The sequence below is a fragment of the Malus domestica genome, chromosome 09 (assembly GCF_042453785.1).
Source record: "Malus domestica chromosome 09, GDT2T_hap1".
In the NCBI taxonomy this organism is placed as follows: domain Eukaryota; kingdom Viridiplantae; phylum Streptophyta; class Magnoliopsida; order Rosales; family Rosaceae; genus Malus; species Malus domestica.
Window position 1 is genome coordinate 10,368,331 of NC_091669.1, and position 21,568 is coordinate 10,389,898.

The window sequence follows — 21,568 nt, forward strand, 5'->3', positions numbered from 1 at the left end:
CCTCGACCTCCCAGCGCAACCCAGAAGAAGAACAAAAAAAAAAACCCAGAAGAAAAAGAAGAAAAAGGAGGAGGAAGAAGAAGAAAAAAAAAACTGAATCTACAACCCAGAAGAAGAAGAAGAAGGAGGAGGAGGAGGAGGAAGAAGAAGAAAAAAAAAAGGGAAATGCGGAACCCAATTCGTTCCCCCGAGGAAAAAAAAAACCGAATCTGCAACCCAGATTCGGAGGAAGAAGAAGAAGTAAAACCCAATCCCCAAAACCCAGAAGAAGAAGAAGGAGGAGGAGGAGGAAGAAGAAAAAAAAAATGAGGAACCAGTTCGGCCCCCCGAGGAAGAAGAAGGAAAAGAAAAAAAAATGATTTTTTTTCAAAAGTTTTTGGCGGGAAAAAAAAAATTTAATACTACCAAAATCCCTTATCTAAAAAAAAAACAAAATCCACGTGGACCCACGTGGCGACCCACTTGGTGCCGAGTCATTTTCCACATGGGCACCACGTCACAGTTAACGGGAGACTTAACAGTTTGACTAACGGATGTATGAGACTGTCCCAAAATTTACACTTTAGGTATGACTCTGGGACGAAAAAAAATTGATGTACTTGTGAACACGGAAAATTCCTGAAACGAAAGAGACAAGAACAACGTGCACAAACAAATATTTGTATTTGATGATTTTGGGGTTACAATCTCTCTTCTATTTGATCCTCTGATTCAATCTCCGTAAGGTGTGTATTTGTGGATATGCGATTAATCCAAAGGGCCATTGGGCTTGATCTAAGGATGAACGTTCTTCAAGGGCCGTGGACTTGATCTTGAAGGTGGATTTGAGCAGAACTTCAAAGGGGCTTTTGGGCTTGATCTTTGAAGAACAGTGATGAACGGATCTCCAAGGGCTTTTGGGCTTGATCTTGAAGAACAGTGATGAACGGATCTCCAAGGGCTTTTGGGCTTGATCTTGAAGAACGGATCTTCAAGGGCTTTTGGGCTTGATCTTGAAGAACGGTTGGATGTGTGGATTTGTCGACGTTGTTGATCCAAAGGGCCGTTGGGGCTTGATCTTGGATGAACGGATGATGAACGATGGTGCTTTCTTCAAGGGCCGTCGGGGCTTGATCTTGAATTGGTGGATGATTGTTGATCCAAAGGGCCGTTGGGGCTTGATCTTAGGATGAACGATGAACGGAGAACACTTTCTTCAAGGGCCGTCGGGGCTTGATCTTGGAAGAACGATGAACGAAGAACGATGAAGGCTTTCTTGATTCTTCGGGAACCTGGATGCTTGAGAGCTCCGGAGTTTCAGAGCTTTAGAGCTTCAAGGTGTAATATGAATTGGTTCCCCCCCCTCAAATGAATGAAATGGGCTTGTATTTATAGAATTTTCCAAGGCCTAATTTTGAATATAATATTCCAGATGAAATAAGTCGTTTCTGCCAGGTGTTGACACGTGTCCTATTTGATGACTTTTCTAATTCATTTCAATTTTCGTTGAGCCACACGCTACGTGTAAAATTTATGTAATACATGAGCGTTGACACTTTGATTTATCGGTCAACATTTATTTACCGAAATTTCGATGTCTACAAATGCCCCCACTTCAAGGCACGTCGTATACATGTGCTTGTCACGTGTAGGAGATGCGTTTTGAAGTCCCTTATTGTAGATGTCGATCCAAGGGCCATCGAGGCTTGATCTTGAATTGGGCTGGAGATTTCTTCAAGGGCCGTTAAGGCTGTCTTGAGATTTCTTCAAGGGCCGTCGAGGCTTGATCTTGAAGGTTGAAATTGGACCACAAGGAGTTTCATGTGGTAGATGATCCTTGGCTTTGGTAGTGGATGAATCGGCACGTATTTTGTTGCACTTGTTGACTTTCCACAGCTTTGATCTTGAACTGGATTGGAGGACTTTCTGGATTCCTCCAATTGTTGACTTTCCACAGCTTATTCTTGAACTGGGTTGGAGGATTTTCTGGTTTCCTCCAATTGTTGACTTTCCACAACTTATTCTTGAACTGGATTTGATTCAATGGTGGTAGACACTTGATCTTGAATCGGACTTGTGATTTTCTCAAGGGCCATCGAGGCTTGATCTTGAATTGGCTGGAAGCTTCTTCAAGGGCCGTTAAGGCTTGATTCTTGAAGGTTGACTCGAACACATGGCAAGCAGGCACGAGGTGAAGGTGACGACTTGTTGCTTTGTTCAATCTTTCTAATTCACACCTGAGCAGTTTGGTCAACGGTATGATCTTCAAGATTGATGGGCTCTTCTTCCAGTTGGTGACTTGATCTTTAAGGATTTGATTCAAGGGTGGTGAATCGGCACGTGCAGCCCACAACGCCTAGTAAGTCGACCCAAGAATTTGAGGGTCAAAACAAGTTCACCGTCCAGAGTGATTGCAACCCTGATGATATGAGATACTTTTGATTTTGAAGAAGTAGCGGATGACTCAGCACGTGCTTTGTTGCACTTGTCTCCACATGCTTCAAGGTATCATTTTCATTTCCTTTAACTGTTCCTCAGGCAGACGCGGCATCTTCTCGAGTTCTTCATCTCAGACTCCTTCTGCTGAGTTGACTGTGCATGCTGCATTCTTCTCTGCTTGTTTCTTCAGGCAGATGTGGCAGCTTCTCGAGTTCCTCAGTTCGGACTCCTTCTGCTGAGTTGACTGTGCAGACCGCATTCTTTTCTGCTTGTTTCTTCTGCACGTTGTCTCCACATGCTGCAAGGTATCATTTTCACTTGCCTTTATCTGTTCTTCAGGCAGATGTGGCAGCTTCTTTGGAAGTACAGCAGCAGTGGGAGACGAGTATTCGAGAGCAGTGCTAGGTAGGCAATCAGGGAAGGGTTCCAAGCAGTCGGTTCCTTACTCGAGTTTGAGTGGAGGTTCCGACATATTGTTTTCTTTATCCTTGTCTTTGTAGGTAAGAACAAGGACAAAGAAAAGGACAGGGAGAACGCATGATATGAGATACTCTTGCTTTTTACCCTGGTGATATGAGATACTTCTGCTTTGGAGTCATTGGCTTGCAGAGGTACCCCAGGGAATAAGGAACACTGAGTGACTCGAGAGGCTTCGTTGGGAAGGCATTCTCGGAGATGAAGAAAGGTTCTGTATGTCTGCCTTGCTATGAAGGGTGAAGGTGGACAGTTATAGGAAATTCTTTAGTACCTGTAGAAGTATTATTCTTTTACTCGTGTCGGCAACCAATGCGTGTTTGATCAGTATGGCTTCATGTGTTTTCTTCTTTATCAGAAATCTTCGACAAATTGTCCGTAATTTTCGTCAAGCTGAGTGTGCATGTGATAGGTGTTGACGAGGCTGAAAAAGACTGGCGCCTCTTCGATATCTGGGATCGGCACTTCGACAAATTGCCCGCGATTTCCGCAAAGCTGAGTTTGCGCGTGACGGGTGCTGACGAGGCTGAAAAGACTGGCGCCTCTTCGATATCTAGGATTGGCGCTTTAACAAATTGCCCGTGATTTCCGCAAAGCTGAGTTTGCGTGTGACGGGTGCTAACGCGTCTGGAAAAGCAAGATGCCTCTCCGATTTCTGAGCTTCGCCGAGTGTAGAGGTTGCATGTGACAGGTGTTGACGCGGCTGAAAAAGACTGGCGCCTCTTCGATAACTGGGATCGGCGCTTCGACAAATTACCCGTGATTTCCGCAAAGCTGAGTTTGCGTGTGATGGGTGCTGACGTGGCTGAAAAAGACTGGCGCCTCTTCGATATATGGGATCGGCGCTTCGACAAATTGCCCGTGATTTTCGCAAAGCTGAGTTTGCGTGTGACGGGTGCCGACGCGTCTGGAAAAGCAAGATGCTTCTCCGATTTTTGAATGGCCTCTTCGAATTCTGAGCTCGCCTCTTCGATCTCTGAAATCCCGTCGAGTGCTGATTTTTTATAGAGGCATGCAATTCGTTTCAAAGCACACTTGAATTTTCGCTTGTGAAAACTCCCCTCTTGTACTTCTAAGATCTTGATTTGTCCGATCTCTTCTTCCTTCAACACTTTGAAAATGTCTGGACCCTCCGACCGTCGTTTTGATTTGAACCTTGATGAAGAGGTAGTCCCGTCTTCTCCAGATAACATATGGCGCCCATCCTTCATATCCCCTACTGGTCTTCTTACCGTTGGGGATTCGGTGATGAAGAATGATATGACCGCTGCGGTGGTGGCCCGGAACCTTGTCACCCCCAAAGATAACAGACTACTTTCTAGGCGATCTGATGAGTTGGCTGTTAAAGAGTCTCTGGCTCTTAGTGTGCAGTGTGCAGGTTCTGTGTCCAACATGGCCCAACGCCTATTTGCTCGAACCCGTCAAGTTGAATCGTTGGCGGCTGAAGTGTTGAGTCTCAAACAGGAGATTAGGGGGCTCAAGCATGAGAATAAACAGTTGCATAAGCTCGCACACAACTATGCCATAAACATGAAGAGGAAAATTGACCAGATGCAGGAATCTGATGGTCAGATTTTACTTGATCATCGGAGGTTTGTGGGTTTGTTCCAACAACATTTGCCTTCGTCTTCTGGGGCTGTACCGCGTAGTGAAGCTCTGAATGATCAACCTTTGGCTCCTCTTCTTCCTGGAGTTCCGCCGAGTGGTGAGGCTTCAAACAGTCAACCTCCAGCGCCTCTCATTTCTGGAGCTCTGCCGAGTGGTGAGGCGGCACCTGATCGTCCTTGAAGATCCCCTCTTGTAAATTTGATTTTTTTTTTAAGTATGTATAATGCAAATTTATGTAAAATTTCCAGAAAAAAATAAATAAAAGCGGACTTTATTTCTCTCGATGCATTTGTTTATTTTTTTTTTTTTGCCGTAAACATACATATATTATGCACACACACACATACATACATATTAATTTTTTCACATGGACTGATCCATTCCAAAACCTTTTACCCCTTTTTTTTTTTTTTGCATGGTGCTAGCCACCAAGGATCCACTTACTTCTTTATATATATATATATATATATATTTTTTTTTTTTTCTTTTTCTGCACATGGTCTTTTTTTTTTTTTTTTTTTTTATTTATATATATATATATATATTTTTTCTTTGCACATGGTGCCTGAAGCACCATCTATTTTTTATTATTGTACCCTTTTTTTTTTTTTTTCGGTGGTGCTGATCCACCATTCATTTTATTTTATTTTATTTTATTTATTTTATATTTTATATATTTCTTTCCTTTCTTTCTTTCACGTGGTGAGGCACCACTTTGCTCCACCATCCCATTTTTTTAATATATATTTTTTGTATAAAGTTTGATGATGGGATGGGGAATTTGCAGGGATGAAGCCGAGCAAGGAGGACGGAGAAGATGGTGCTTCGAGCTTCACGACCGGCTAGTCGTTTGACGGCGGTCGTTGAAGTCATTGGCAGCTGCGAGGCAAGAGACGGAGTAGGTGGAGGTGACCTTGATGTCGGATCCAGCTAGAACCCAGAGCACAGCCACTGAGCACAGCCGCTGCACACCCGTTGTACTGCCACCGAGCACTGCCACTGCGCATCCTTTGCACTGCCAATCGCTGCAAAGGATTATGTTTAAACGGCGGAGATGCTGCCGTTTCGGAGAGCATAGTCTCCCAATCCTCCAATCCGCCAAGCCCAAGGCCGCACTTCTCGACCCCTCCGTCCTTATCCTTTCAAACTCCACAGCCGCCATAGCCAAAGCTCAAAACTCAAGCTCCTGCATACACACATGCGGATCGGGAAAATCCGCCAAAACGGTTCGCTACCCATTTGGATTCTCACCTGGCTGCCAAATCCGGTTGAACTGTTCTGAAAATAACGAGATCACACTCGGCAAATTCAGAGTCCAAAACGTGACCCCAAACGCCGTCTTCGTGAACCTCCCTGCAAGATGCAACCGTCGGTTCGAATCTGTGATCGGACTCTTCGGCCCGACTTGGAACAACAGCCTCCTCCTCCAGAATTGCTCGGCGCCGCAAAACGGCTCCGCCGATTTCGTTCAGAAGTAGTTCAATTTAGAGAGCTGCAGGTCCAGCGCCGATAACATCAGCTGCCTGTTTCAGCCCCACAACCAGTCAGAAGTTATGCGATTCGAGGACTTGAGTCGGACCGGGTGCAAGAACTTGTTCGGGTCGATTTCGGTTCAGTCGGATGGGGAGTTGCCGTTCTCGCTGGAGTTCGAAACAGTGGAGTTGGGATGATGGGTCGATGAGAGCAGACGAGATCAGGCTGCGGTGAGATGATTGGACTGGCGGAGGCAAAACTCGACGGAAGAATTGCAGGGGTCCATGGTCTGAGCCAGAATCCGACTCACTCCGAAATCGGCGATCTTGACCTGTTTCCTCGCGTTGATCAAAAGATTCGAGGGTTTGATATCGCGGTGGACGATCTTCCGCCGGTGGAGATAGGCGAGGCCGCTGAGGATTTGCCTGGCCAAATCGGAGAGGGCCTTCTCGTTCCCGATGTACTGGCCCCAAATTAGAGTGTTCAAGACAATGAAAATGACAGAGACAGTTGCTGGGAACATGACTGCAGTCCTGAAAGCAATTTTCTTCCATTCTGTACCTTTAAACATCTTGTATAAGCGAGCAGAGGCATAACCAGCAAAAATTCCCATGAAGGCAAAAAACAAGAGCATTGCCGTCACAAGACCACCCCGGTTCGATGGGGAGAGGAAACCAAGGACAGCAAAGATCATTGTCACCAGTATCATTCCAAAGAACTGAGCACCAATTCCAACATATACGTACATCAATTCAGAGTTATTTGGAGCCCTGAGAACATCCCCGTAGACAAGTTTCCATCCTGTCTCTTCTTGCGCTTCTTCTTGGGTCTCAAGTTCATTATACTTGGAGATATCACGGTAGAGTGTTCTTAGCATAATCATCGCTTACCATACCCGAAAGGAAGAGGACAATCATCAATGAGTTGTCAATTGAAAACCAAGGGATTTGGTCGTCACTCATCAATAGATAAGCATCCCATCTAGAAGCCCACTTCACATCACTCTTCTGGAATTCAACATCATAGGTAAAAATGATTTCTTGCTTCTCGGCAACCTCTTGGGGAGAATTAGAATTAACAACAGTGTGTTTCGAATGGGGGTCACAGGTAGTTAAATGAGTCTGTGCATCACTCCATTTCCCTTCGTATTCATGTTTAACACTGAATGGTTTAACCTCAAATCCCACAATTCTTGTTGTTTCAGTTTGTGAATCTCTATGATATTTCACAGTAAATGCCAGATGGTTGTGGATGAAGTACTTCTCTTCTTTGCTCCCAGCATAATGGCCTTTGAGCCCAACATGGAATCCAAGCTGATAAACAGTAGGAGCTTCTTGATCTGGCCTTTGAATGGGAACGACTAGAGGTAGATTATCAAGGATCATGTTCACTCGATACTCGTCATCTATCTTCTCCTTAAACTGCTTCACAATTTTGGCATCAGGTGTCAACCGGCAAAGAATGTTGCACATCTGAGCCTCCCGCATTTTAAACACATAGGGGGAATTCTTAATTCGGTCACCACGAAGCACTTCCCCAAGATTCTCTGCACTGTCCACGATTTTCTCAGGTTTACAGTAAGGGAGATAGTAAAATGAGTAAGGAAGCTGAGTCTTTGTAGATGTCAATTTATTCACTTTAACTTTCAAAACATCTCCCTTGATGAAGTCCTCTGGAGCGACGCCGGGGAGGTAGAAGGAGTGGGCGGTTGAGAGCTGGAGGGAGGCCCGTGAACGGCGAAAACGACTTTGTCGTCGTTGTTGCGGAAGTTCGGCCTCGCGGCTCTGGCTCTGATTACTTCCATCACTGACTTCTTGTTCACCATGGCTGTCTCAATCAGTGTGGTTCAAACCGGAGAGGAAGAAGTCGACCCAGGTGGCAATGTCGGAGGGTTTGTAGAGGACGGCGTGCGATGCCGTTGTCGGTTGGTGCTCTTTTAGCTGCTGCTCGGGCGGGCCACGAGAGTTGGGCTCTTGGCATCTGGGCCTGTGAAATTGAGGGAGGCCTGGACCTGGAAGAAGAAGAAGCAGACATTTTGGTGAAGGGATAGGCCTGGCATTTGGGTCTTTTGCTGACATTTTGATTTTTTTTTTTTTTTTTTTGAAGCTGTAATAAATAAATATATTTTTTTGTAAATACATAAAACATATGTATTTTTTTTTTCTTTAATAAAACATTTTTTTTTATTTTGATATGACTGAACTCGAAATTAAATATTCCAGCTGCCTACGTACCCTTTCAAAGAAAGAGATCAAGTCAAAACGTAGTTCAAATACATACATATTTTTGGTATTTTCTTTTTGTGCCGTTTGCAGTTTTAACTCATGCAGACAAGGAGCATTTGGTGCCGTGTTGCAATTTCAGCTCGTGCAGGCAATGAGCGTTGGTGTTGCCTTTTATGCTCGTGCAGACCAGGCGCGTTGTGCCATGCAGTTTAGGCTCGTGTAGGCGATGAGCCTTGTGTCTTGCAGTTTAGGCTCTTACAGACAAGAAGCTTTTGGTGCCGTGTTGCAGTTTCAGCTCGTGCAGGCAATGAGTGTTGGTGTCGTTTGCAGTTTCAACTCGTGCAGACAAGGAGCATTTGGTGCCGTGTTGCAGTTTCAGCTCGTGCAGGCAAGGAGCGTTGGGTTGTCGCATTTTATGCTCGTGCAGACCAGGAGCGTTGGTGTTGCCTTTTATGCTCGTGCAGACCAGGAGCATTGTGCCATGCAGTTTAGGCTCATGCGGGCGATAAGCCTTGGTTCGTGCAGTTTAGGCTCATGCGAACAAGGAGCTTTGTTGGTTCGTCAAGCGATCCTAGATAGGTTTTCCTTGCAATTTTCATAGCAAGGAGTCTTGACCAAGTGATTGAAGAAGTCTTCAGGAAAGAAATCACGCATTGTGATGGGGATGGACGATCTATGTGTCGAAATTTCATCATCTTCAACACGTTCATGTTGCTTTGAAGGTTGACAAGAGCTGCTTTGCCCCCTTTCCGATTGGCGGACATGTGGAGAAGACGTATGCTTCTTGTGCAATTTCTTAGGAGTGACTTGAGTCCATCCTTCAATTTTGCTTGTCTTGGAGGATGCCCCCAGCGGTTGAGGTGAAAACTTTGAGTCGGAAGAGCCAAAAGTGAAGGTGGTATAGTTTGACTTCACCACATCGTCAAGATCTAGCTCGATGATTCCTTTCTGAGCCAGCTTCATGATGAGATCTTTCAGCACGAAACATTTTTCTGTCGGATGACTGATGAAGCGGTGGAATTTACAGTATCTTGGACTGTCAGTGCGATTCATCTCTTCTGGCCGTTTGCACTCAGGCAAACCAATCACCTTCTTTTCCAGCAAGTCTTCTAACATGGCAACCACATCAGAGTCGGGGAATGGATAAGTCCTCTCCTCAAGCTCCTTCAAAGTGCGTCTACGCATCTCTTGATCACGAAAAGCTTCGGTTTGAATCGCCTTGCCTCGTGTAGGGATTTTGACGGGAGCTGTGTTGACCGTCATTGCTTCCTTGGTGGGTTTCCACGTAGTCTTCTCCAACTTTGGCCCAAGAACTTTGTCGTTCTTGTAGTCGGCGATCGGTTCTTTCTTCCCATGATGGGCGATGCTCAACTCCATGTCATGGGCGCGAGTGGCCAATTCCTTGAAAGTCCGTGGTTTAATGCCTTGAAGGATGTATTGCAAACCCCATTGCATGCCTTGGATGCACATCTCGATTGAAGAGGTTTCCGAGAGCCTGTCTTTACAGTCGAGGCTTAGAGTGCGCCATCTGTTGATGTAGTCAATGACTGGCTCGTCTTTCCACTGCTTTGTGCTTGTTAGCTCTAGCATGCTCACAGTGCGGCGGGTGCTGTAGAAGCGATTGAGGAATTCCCGCTCCAATTGCTCCCAACTGTTGATGGACTCAGGCTCCAGATCCGTGTACCACTCAAAGGCGTTTCCTTTCAGCGAGCGCACAAACTGCTTGGCGAGGTAGTCCCCTTCGGTTCCTGCGTTGTTGCAAGTTTCAACGAAGTGGGCAACGTGCTGTTTCGGGTTTCCCTTTCCATCAAATTGCATGAACTTTGGTGGTTGATAACCCCTCGGCATCCTTAAGGCGTCGATCTTCTTTGAATACGGCTTCGAGTACAACCCGGAGGTATATGAGCTCCCTTCGTACTGTGCCTTGATGGTGTTGGTGATCATCTCTTGCAGCTGCTGGATAAAAAGAGATCCCATGAGTGCCGCTGCTTGGTCTGGCTTCGGCTTCACATCGTTTTTCTCCACCTGAGGCTCATCTTCTTCGTCATCTCTTCTCTTTAGTGGATCATTCTCTGGGTCGGGGTTCTCGTCGTCCTGTGGCTCCAGTCGGCTGATGAGTGCAGCGATTTGCAAGTCTTTTTCTTCAACAATCCGTGTTAGCCTTGCGATCGCTTCATTCATTTGAGCCAGTTGTTCTTCAACGGAGGTAACGCCGATAGTCATAACTTGTGCGACCAATAGACGTGACTTTCCTTTAGACATCCAGGATGCTGATGAAGAACGTCGTTGGCTGCTTTGGGATGTCATCTTGTGTGCCCCAACATCATGCTTCGGTGCCCCCAGCGAGGTCAGGTTGATGACATACTCACACCTTGGATGCTCCATTTGCTCTTTTAGCGGCACCAATTTTGAAGTGGCATGTTGAGGAGCGGTTGTGGCGCCAATGGATTGTCCGTTTGCGGCAGAAGTGCTTAGGATCCTTCCCTCAGTGGTTGCAAGAACGGCTTGTCCCTTGCTTGATGCCATTGACTTTGAGGTGTGCTTGGATTCCTTGAACGGAGAAAGAGATGAGAGGTAGAGATGGTCCCATTGGGCGTGCCAATTTGTGAACACGGAAAATTCCTGAAACGAAAGAGACAAGAACAACGTGCACAAACAAATATTTGTATTTGATGATTTTGGGGTTACAATCTCTCTTCTATTTGATCCTCTGATTCAATCTCCGTAAGGTGTGTATTTGTGGATATGCGATTAATCCAAAGGGCCATTGGGCTTGATCTAAGGATGAACGTTCTTCAAGGGCCGTGGACTTGATCTTGAAGGTGGATTTGAGCAGATCTTCAAAGGGGCTTTTGGGCTTGATCTTTGAAGAACAGTGATGAACGGATCTCCAAGGGCTTTTGGGCTTGATCTTGAAGAACGGTTGGATGTGTGGATTTGTCGACGTTGTTGATCCAAAGGGCCGTTGGGGCTTGATCTTGGATGAACGGATGATGAACGATGGTGCTTTCTTCAAGGGCCGTCGGGGCTTGATCTTGAATTGGTGGATGATTGTTGATCCAAAGGGCCGTTGGGGCTTGATCTTAGGATGAACGATGAACGGAGAACACTTTCTTCAAGGGCCGTCGGGGCTTGATCTTGGAAGAACGATGAACGAAGAACGATGAAGGCTTTCTTGATTCTTCGGGAACCTGGATGCTTGAGAGCTCCGGAGTTTCAGAGCTTTAGAGCTTCAAGGTGTAATATGAATTGGTTCCCCCCCCTCAAATGAATGAAATGGGCTTGTATTTATAGAATTTTCCAATGCCTAATTTTGAATATAATATTCCAGATGAAATAAGTCGTTTCTGCCAGGTGTTGACACGTGTCCTATTTGATGACTTTTCTAACTCATTTCAATTTTCGTTGAGCCACACGCTACGTGTAAAATTTATGTAATACATGAGCGTTGACACTTTGATTTATCGGTCAACATTTATTTACCGAAATTTCGATGTCTACAGTACTAAATGTTGAAAACCATGAAACATGAGGGTAGTACACAGTCTTTTGCCTTTTATGTTATATGCTCATCGTTTGCTGCATCGGTGTTAGTACTCTCCCAGGCCAGGGCCAGTCTTTCACATGTAAATGCACATCACATCGTACGCTCACCTTGGAACCATTGTATGTGCCAGTCCTGTCCTAGATTGCTATAGGCAATTAGGACTTGTATGTGCTGCGCATAGCACCAGTCTTCACGTGATTGTAATACTATAGCGTATATTATTGTTACACCCAGTCTTGTTCATGTCAGAATATTATTGTTACAGCCAGTCTTGCATAAATATCTTTGCACTCGATATGATATGTTTGCTTATGCGAGGGGTTATTATGTTTTCGAAAAGGTTTTTACGAAACTTTATTTTCAAGCCCACTCACCCTTGTTTTTCGCCACTCCAGGTTTTAATGGCTGAGCTTTCATGTCGATGAGGATTTCTGGAAAACTGTTGTTGTGGGAATACTACCGACGGTATAATTCCTCTTTTATCTTTATTGTACTTTACTAATGCTCTAACATCACGTGTGAATTGAGTTCATTCCCGCTCACATGCGTACTCTCACATTTAGGCACTTTAGGTTTAAATTTATTCACATTTTCCACATTACTACACTTTATGGCTTCGTCACTTTCATGGTGTCGCCCAGCACAACTCGATTCAAAGTTCAAGTGGACATCTCGAGTCGGGGTGTGTCACTTCTGCTTTTGTTTTTTTTATTTAGACTTTTCTATCCTTTATCAATATTCCTAACAGTAAATCACATGAGTTAAATGTTTTTGTTTTAGGGGCTTTATAGTCTAATTATTTTTGGTGAAACATTGAGACACCAAACTTGACTTCTAGCATTCTAATATTATTTTATAAAAATAAAATAAAATCCTTTTTTTAATAATCTAGAATGCACCCATAAGCAATTATTATTACTTTGTTTTTATCAAAACCCATAAGCAATTTTGAATAATTAAATTGGTAGTGTAAATGAAAGCAAAAAAAAAAAAAAAAAAAAAAACGGTTGAGTCTTTATTGGTATTATTGCATCTCTTTTATTATTATATCATTTATGTAGCAGAAGAGGGACTTCAATAAAAAAAAATATAAAGCATGCATAAGGTTTGAGTCTATAGCAGTTAGAGACCAGGAACCACAACTAAACTAGATTGTATTAAGAATACTGAAAGAGTATTTTTCAGATTGTATTTAAGAAACTAAAAGATTTATTTCCTTTATAATAGATTGTATTTAGTACATGAGAAGATGTATTTTCTTTAAGATTGTATGACTTGCAATGTAAAGAATCATGTCCAGTTTACTACAAAGGCACAAGGGATGGCAAATATGCATCACAGAAATTTCTCAACTCTAGTCCCTCAGGCTCCCCACGCTAGAGGGCTTCAGCCGGGCTATCATGCCCTGTTTGGTCCACTGCCCGAGCAGCAACCCATAGTGGAGTTGTTCTAACACACAGTCATTGAAATGGTGTTAAAGACACCATTTGTTACGTTAAGGGTACTACATATTTTAGATTATTATATCCATATGCATCTCAAAATAGATCATACCACTTTGGTTTTCAAAATGAGTATAAGGTAGGAATTTTAAATTAGGCTCATATAGTTATGTGATAATTTGGATAATAGTCTTAACTAAGTTAAAGCTCCTAGATTTTAGTTAAAGAGGAAATTTTTTTTAGTATATAAAATGGGATTGATCTCGTATCTAAGCTAATTCTTGCACATGACCAGTTGATCTAGTAGCAATCTTTATTTTGTTAAAAAAAAAAAAAAAATCAAGTTTTGACTCTCACATACTTGAGAATGATCCCTAATACCAATAAATTTTATGCCACAATAATAGGAATCCAGATCCTCGCCAGATCCTCACCGGATTCTCTTTGTGAGGATCTCGGGGATTCGTGAATCGTGTTTGTTCATCGTATATCGTGCCGTTAGAAATCATTTTAAATATTTTTATTTAAAATTAAGCATAAACAGTATCTGACAACTGACTGCAGAATGTACGATAAACGGACACGATTTACGAATCTTCAGAATCCTCACCAAAAGAATCTGGAGAGAGGATCCTATTGGAAATAATAGGTCATTATGATTTGTTGCGAGGCGAGTGAGTTAATCCTCCATTATAAAAGAATCTTTACCAAGTAGATTGTTAGTCCTAACTCATTGCCTGTTATAACCTCATCTATTCTTATAATTCCGGACTAGGATTATCTCCTGTCCTTTTTCCATCATCTTCTATCCCCTCATCTCACATTCTCTATTTTGTCTTTCTCTTTCTAAAAAAAATTAATATAAAATGTTGACCAAAGGCGGAGGCAGAAAATATTTTATGAGTGGGCTAGCTAAAAAAATTATCTTAAAATCAGATGTGTTTTTTTGCTACATAGGTATTGTATGCAAAAATTTAAGTTTAACTTTTGTATTTGTATGCTTAAAATTTGCTTGGCATGAACTTAATAAGCTTCGCAATCGCAAACTATAAAAATTACAATGAATCATCAAATTTCACTTATATTTAGATTTAAACACAAGAAGAAGATAGAAAACTTGATATCTCAATTATAACCACACAACTAGCACAAAGCAAAACACTAAAAGTAGAAGTAAAAGCAATCTTAAAAAAAATTGGTTGAAATGAAACCAATATAAACCCCACTAAATCAAAGCAGAATAATCTTGAACAAAATGACATCACAATTTCCATGGTAATTTTTATAATTTTAGTTGTGCTAAATACTCACTGTGCTAGTTTCATTAAAAATAATTCTTCTTGCACATTTTTTTTGTCTATTATATACACTATACACCAAAGTATATATACATATTGCCACAAACTCTCCCTGGGCTATAGCCCACCGTAATTTTTGGTGTGGCTACGTCATTGATGTTGACGTGGCTTAACCGTAACCGTTTAAATACGAGGAGAGGGAAAGGAAAGAAAAAAAAAAAGAGGGAGAGAATTCTACTCATATAATTCCACTTATATTTAGTGGAATTGTGATCGATGGAAAAGTAGTGTGAATAGTATATATTATCTTACATGGGGAAAATAATACCATGAAAAATTAGCAAACTTATGTCAGCTAGCACATTTTCTTGTTCACTTTTTCTACTAGTTGATTGGAAATGATTTTCACGCTTTTTTTTTTAGAAAATTGTTATTAACATTTTAAAAAATTTATTTTGTACTCAAAACTTACTATAATTAGAAAGAAAAATACACTTGTGAGAATTATAGATTAAGATTTTTGGAGTGTTAATAATAGTTTTTATTATTATATATATATATTGTTTATTTCGGTCTCTTAGTTCCCTTTTGATTTAAAAGGTTGACAATAAGGTGAATCAGGTCAGAAAATGCCAATAACATAACTGTCCCATGGAGTACATAAGAGTTTCATCAGATATAACAAGCACCATTGTGTTTATTAAACTAAACTATAAACTCACCAAACCAAACCAAAGTCTCGTGGTATAGTTGTTGTGAAATCCACTTTACATTTCTTTTATCTTTAAGTTCTCTGTTTTCTTTTTCCTCATCTTCATGCTGAAGGATTCAAAGTCTGTTTCTTGTTGGTGTAAACTGCCACTTCGTGGGTTGCTTTTGTGTTAAAAAGGTCATTGCCACAGAAGAAAAAAGAAATGGTGGCTTTTGGGTACCCTCAGATTGGCGGCCATAGGCGACCGACTAAACCGCCCATCTCGGCGTGCCAACATCACTACTCTTTCATTCTTTAGTCGATTAAGACATTTGCCTCTCTCACCTTTGGCATCCATGTTTATAAAGTAATTTGAACAAAATTTCCAATTTGGCTTTATAGGTTTTTTTTCAAAAGGAAGGTTGAACAGTCCAACCTTCCTTTCTACTTTCTTCAACTGGTCCTATACAATTTGAGGAGTTTGGTCTATGATCAATGTTTCTCTTTCTAGCACCCTTTAATCAATTTAAATTATAATACAAAATGTAATCTAAGTTATCTGAGTGCTCATAGCGCAAATGGCGTGGTAGTTAGTAGTTTTTAAAAGCACAATTTGATAGGATTATGGGAGCGTTCATAGCGAGGGTGGCTTGTCTACTCCCGTTTTTCGTTCATCCATTTGGTTTGTTGGCCTGTAGCAGCGGCTTTGCAATGGTGATGCGGCTGATATGGTGGAAGCGGTTGTTTGCTTTTTTATTTCAGTTCTAGAGTTTTTTGCTTTTTTTCAGTTGTATGCACTGCCTCATTTGGGCATATTTCATTGGACATTGCTTGGCAATTTTGAACTCTCCTTTTTAATGGCCCTTGCTATTATATTAATTTTTTTAATGAGATTTATTTCGATTGGAAAAAAAAAAAAGAAAAAAAAAACCTGTAACGTGCAAAATTATGATAGCCGGTGGAATCGTGTGTTTTGGAAGTATATATGTTTAGCTGTTTAGTACGACAATTATATGCACAAGGAAATGTTTGGTTTAGATCCTTGTCGAACATAGTCCATTAGAACAAACAAAGATGTTTACAGATTCAAACTAATTAAAATTAAACATTCTGGCTTCAACTTTCTATTAAGGTAAAACTTTTCTGATTTAAACTCTACCTACTTTGAATAAATGTTTGTTTCAAACAAAGTTGGACGGTAATACTGAAACTTATATACAAAACTCCAAGTACCATTTTAATGAAGCATTAAGCGCATCTTAATCATTCCACAATTTGAATGAGTGTGATACCTATATATAGAAATCAGGCAACTTGAGTTTAATACCTATAACACTAGTGTGAGTTAAATATATTGGTTTCACACTCAAATTTTTCGGCCCACTATAAGAGTATAATTTCAATATGAGTTCAATATATTGGTATCACACTCACTTTTCTCGACATATTGTAAAAGACCTTAACATTTGACACGAGCCATATGATTAAAAAGACAATTATCTTTCAATATTATTTTCCAAAAATAACTGACTAACTAGCTATTGGTCTAATTTCTCGAACTTAAAAACATAAATATAATATCCACACATATGGAAACAGATCCTAGCTAGATCCTTTTCCTAGGGATCCTAGAGATCCCGTGATCTCACCCATTCATCGTATATTGCATGGTCATAAATTATTTCAAAATTTAAAATTTAACATTAAATATTAATAGTACTAACGAAAACTGACCGCACTATATACGATGAACGGATAAGATCACATGATCATTTTCTCGCACATATATACATACATATATATTTACATATATTCGGAGAATATTTCGAACGGGAAAACATGTGGGAAATCTCTCATGGCAGAAAACAAAGATTTCTTGGAGTAGAATATTTAAAGGGTAAATTACATAGTAGCCCCTCAAGTTTAAGGTCTATTACAACCTCATACAACATCTTTAAAACATTTCACTTTCATACCTCATGTACTATTTTATTTCAAAATAATATCTCCGTTACATTTTCCATCCATTGATCCGTTAAGCGCTGACGTGGCTGCCACATTTGTGCCACATGGCTGCCAAATGTGTGCCATGTGGCAAAAATAATAATTTTTGTTTTTTTTTAAAACCTAAATCTTCCAACCAAAAAAAAAAAATCAAAAGCTGAAACCTTATCCCCCCGTCTTCCTCCTCTCTTCTCCCCGCAACCCCCAAACCTAGAAACCTCCTCCTCCTCTCTTCTTCCCCCTGCAACCCAGAAAAAAAAAAAAAAAAAAAAAAAAAAAAAAAAAAAAACCCTTCAGTTCGTCATTCCCCCCCTTCTTTTCCCCTCTCTTCTCCCCCATCTTCATCTTCTTCCCCTGACCCCCTACCTGCAACCCAGAAAGAAAAAGAAAAAAAAAATTCCAGATCCTATCTACGCTGCCATTGCCGGGTTCGTGAGGTGGGAGGAATGAATGTGGATTTAAGAAGTGAGGGGTGTGTAGAGGAGAGTGGGGGTGTGTAGAGGAGGGAACGGGGTGGATGCGGAGGGGAGGGATGTGGATTTCTGGGTGAGGTGGGTCGTGGGGGGAGGGTGGGTCGCCGGAGGGGGTGGAGAGGGTTGACGGGCGGGTGAGGGGGTGGGGTTTTCCTTTCTGGGTTTCTGGTTCGTTGGGGGGGGGGGGAGGGGTTGCTTCCTGGGTTTCTGGTTGGGGGTGCACAGGGATAGGGTTTTGTTTGAGTATTTTTTTTTTGGGGGGGGGTTAGAAGATTCATGTTTTTTTTAAAAATAAAAAAAAAATTATTATTTTTGCCACGTGGCACAAATGTGGCAGCCACGTCAGCACTTAACGGATCAATGGATGGAAAATGTAACGGATGTATTATTTTGAAATAAAATAGTACATGAGGTACGAAAGTAAAATGTTTTAAAGATATTGTATGGGATTGTAATAGATCTTAAACTTGAGGGGCTACTATGTAATTCACCCATATTTAAATCATAGCCCGCCAAACACCACCTTTTTAGCCCTTGCCTAGTTGTTGTGGACTTCTAAGTTCGATTTGGCCGACTTGAGAGAAGAAACTCTTCTCGAAAAAGAAAAAAAAGAAAGAAAGACGGCAGTCTTATTTGGTCATTGATCACAAATAGAAAGAAAATGAAATGAATGCTTGACTACTTGAATAAACAATCTCTAATATTACAAATAACAGTTGCGCGTGTTTTTAGAGTTCAAAAATATTTTTTGACATTGTCAATCATTTTAAAAACACTTATAAACAAGCTTGAAAACTCCCTAAACAATTAGTCATGCAATAAGAAAAACACTATGCTTATATATGCATGGATTGGCCATCTGTGTGGTAGTGTTACCACCCATTTAGTGCAATACCTTAGATTTGAAAATCTAATTGAGAAGTACCATATTAATGTCCAAAACTTTTTAATTGTTCCTATACTCTCGCAAGTTTCTTCGTCCTTTTCATATTCTCCAAATTCGCGTTCAAATGAAAATAAGACGATGGAAGGGAACAACTTCATATATTTCTCAAATTATAAACAAAAAATATCCCTCAAATTCTACTTCCTAGTTCAAAACACATAAAGCATATTTTTAAGAAAGAAAAAAACCTAGACTCCATATTTTACGCTATATGATTTCATTTAGCTATCACAAAGTACTCTTTTATTTTCTTTAAAAATCCAAATAAAGGTTAACAATGAAACGAAAAGAAGAAAATGGGGGAGGGTGGAAAAAACTCACTATATTCCGATTTCAAGTCCTCTTTACTCTTGTATGGTAGTTTAGACTTTAGATAGTAATATATCTCTTGTAATAAAAAATACATACGCACATCTTTTTAGCCACACTCATTTTTATTTAATTATGTTCGTTATGTTTGTTTTATTTATTTAATTTGAAAAATGAGAATTAAATGAAAATTTTTAAAAGCTAAAAAAAAAGGTGGGTTACTTTTTTTTCCCATAATTAATATTGTAGTAAGAAATTTTATGGTATGTGGTGTTTCTAATACCTGTTATGAAGGGAAGATGATATTGACGGTGAATTTTATATTAATGGGAAGGAGACTTTACATCGGCTTATAGGTAAGTTGGATTTTTTTTTTTATTGTCATTGGCTTTATGGTGAGACTTTAATTTTCTCCATAATATCAGAGCAAAGTTATCACAAGTGTGAAGTCTAATTGCCACACGTGCTTCAGGTCAAAGGGGGCGTTAAGGGGTTGCAAAAGGTGTAGTTGCACATGGCCCCAAATTTGAAGGGCCCCCCAAAATTTTTGTCACCTAATATTTATATGTAATATATTCTATATTTAAAATTGCTTTTGTTATGAAATAATGTTCTATATTCAAAAATTGATTTTCTTAACAATTTAAAATCTCATCTTACACTTCTTATAAGCGTTATTTTTTTCCTTTCTAAACATAAAAATTTAGAGTACAATAAGATATTTTGAGTGCTAATAATACACCATAAAAGACGGTATTTTTTCAATATTATTATATAATAATGTTACATATTCAAGTGAAACTTTAAAGTTAGAGTTTTTTGAAGTTTGTTTTCTTGTTTGGTTGTTTAAGATTGAACTGCTTTTGATTATTTAGTGAACGTTATGTTTGTAGCTCTTTTTACTTATTATTTTAAACTTGCAATCAGTTAGTGTTAAATTTTGTTTTGATTTAAGTGATTGTTTTCTAGCATCAATAGATTATCCTACATTTTTTAAGAATATCTTAAGGAGTGATGCTTTTATAAATTTCGCACAGGGCTCCCAAAATCTCAGAGACGGCCCTGCTCCACGTTACTCCATTTGTGCTGCCCATGTGTTAAAAATGAATTCCACATTGATAGAATAAGGACCTTGTATATGCTTATAAGTAAATTAAACTCTTTTTGATATTACCAAATAGTTGTATGATGTAACATCCACTTCTTTCATAGTATCAGAGCTTAATTAATTACCAACTAACAATAGATAAAATAGTCAATAGAAAAAAATAATCAAACTTACTTGTAAGTCGAACTTACATTCTCAAATGTGTCGGCTTGTCGTCAGGATTGAGACTGTCCGTCGTACATGTCAGTTTTTGTTAGTTACTATTTATATTTAATTTTAAATTTTAAATTTTAAAAGGATTTCTGACTGCACGATATACGATGAACGTTCTTGATCACATGATTCTTAGGATCCCAGACACGTCACCAGAGCAAAAATTGTCGACACGTCATGTTTCCTAAACACGTGTACGTCACCGATAACCTAAGAAGCATAAAACCCAAGCTGACATGAGTAGCCACCTGCCTAGTTCCCACATGACCCTTTTGTGTGATGGAATGTTTAACGAAAAGTTCACGGTACTGTTCACTTTAACGAAAAATTACATTTTTACACTAAAAAGTCAATCTTGGTACTATTCACTTTACCTTTTATTTTGTTCTTATCATTAAAACTCAAAGTTTTCAAGCCCGCCCTTTTCATTAGTTTTCCTCTGTGTGATTAGTGACGGGTGGACGAGTGAGGCTTGGGCTGGTTTGGTATTGCTGTGCTTTAAAAAAAAGCTGCTGTGAGAATAAGCGGCTGTGCTGTGAGAATAAGCGGCTGTGAAATAAATCAGCAGAGTGTTTGGTAAACTTTTTTGTAAAAATGCTTTTGGAAAAAAAAAACAGTCTGATAGTGGGTCTTTTCATTAAAGGAGCACTGTAACTCCGTGTGCTTTGAAAAAAAGCCAGTTTTCCAAAGCTGCAAATAGCAGCTTCAGCTTTTTCCTTTGATTTCAGCTTATTCTCACAGCAGCTTCCAAAATAAGCCATTTTTTTTCAGTTTACCAAACACCTAAAACCCTCACAGCTTTTTTTCATGGGTGTTTTTTTTTTAAGCACCTCACTCCCAAACCAGGTCTTACTTACACTAAATTGGAAGCAACTCATGGAATCTATCAAGTTCCTCAACGGTAGCGGTGGAGGACATATATATACAAAATTTGTGAGGGGAGAGAGGAAGATGAAATTGAGTAGTAGGTTGTGGAGGCCAACAAGAACTGCTTTCTCTTCGAAGATGTCTGCAATTCCGTCCAGAGACTTGTGTTCTGGTAATTCTTAAAACCCTTAGCCTTCTCTCCATTTTGATAACGATTTCGTTTTCAGTTTTGATTGTTTCGTTACATTTTATTACATAAACATTATCTCATGTTTATATATCAAGTGTGTGTGTTCAGTTATGTAGGGTTTAAAGTATGCAAAGTATCACGAGTGGGCGAAAGTTGACGAAGGGAAGTTTGGCTACAGTAGGAATATCAGACCATGCTCAGGAACATTTAGGTGACATTATTTACGTAGAGCTGCCTGATACTGTTGTTGCAGTTACACAAGCCAGCACTGTTGGAAGTGTT

The 21,568-nt window shown here is 40.3% G+C and overlaps 1 pseudogene; it reads right to left on the bottom strand.

Moving 5' to 3' along the window:
- Positions 1–6,067: 6,067 nt before the first annotated feature.
- Positions 6,068–8,007, bottom strand: LOC103441456 (transmembrane 9 superfamily member 8-like; annotated as a pseudogene).
- Between the last annotated feature and the right edge of the window lie 13,561 nt (positions 8,008–21,568).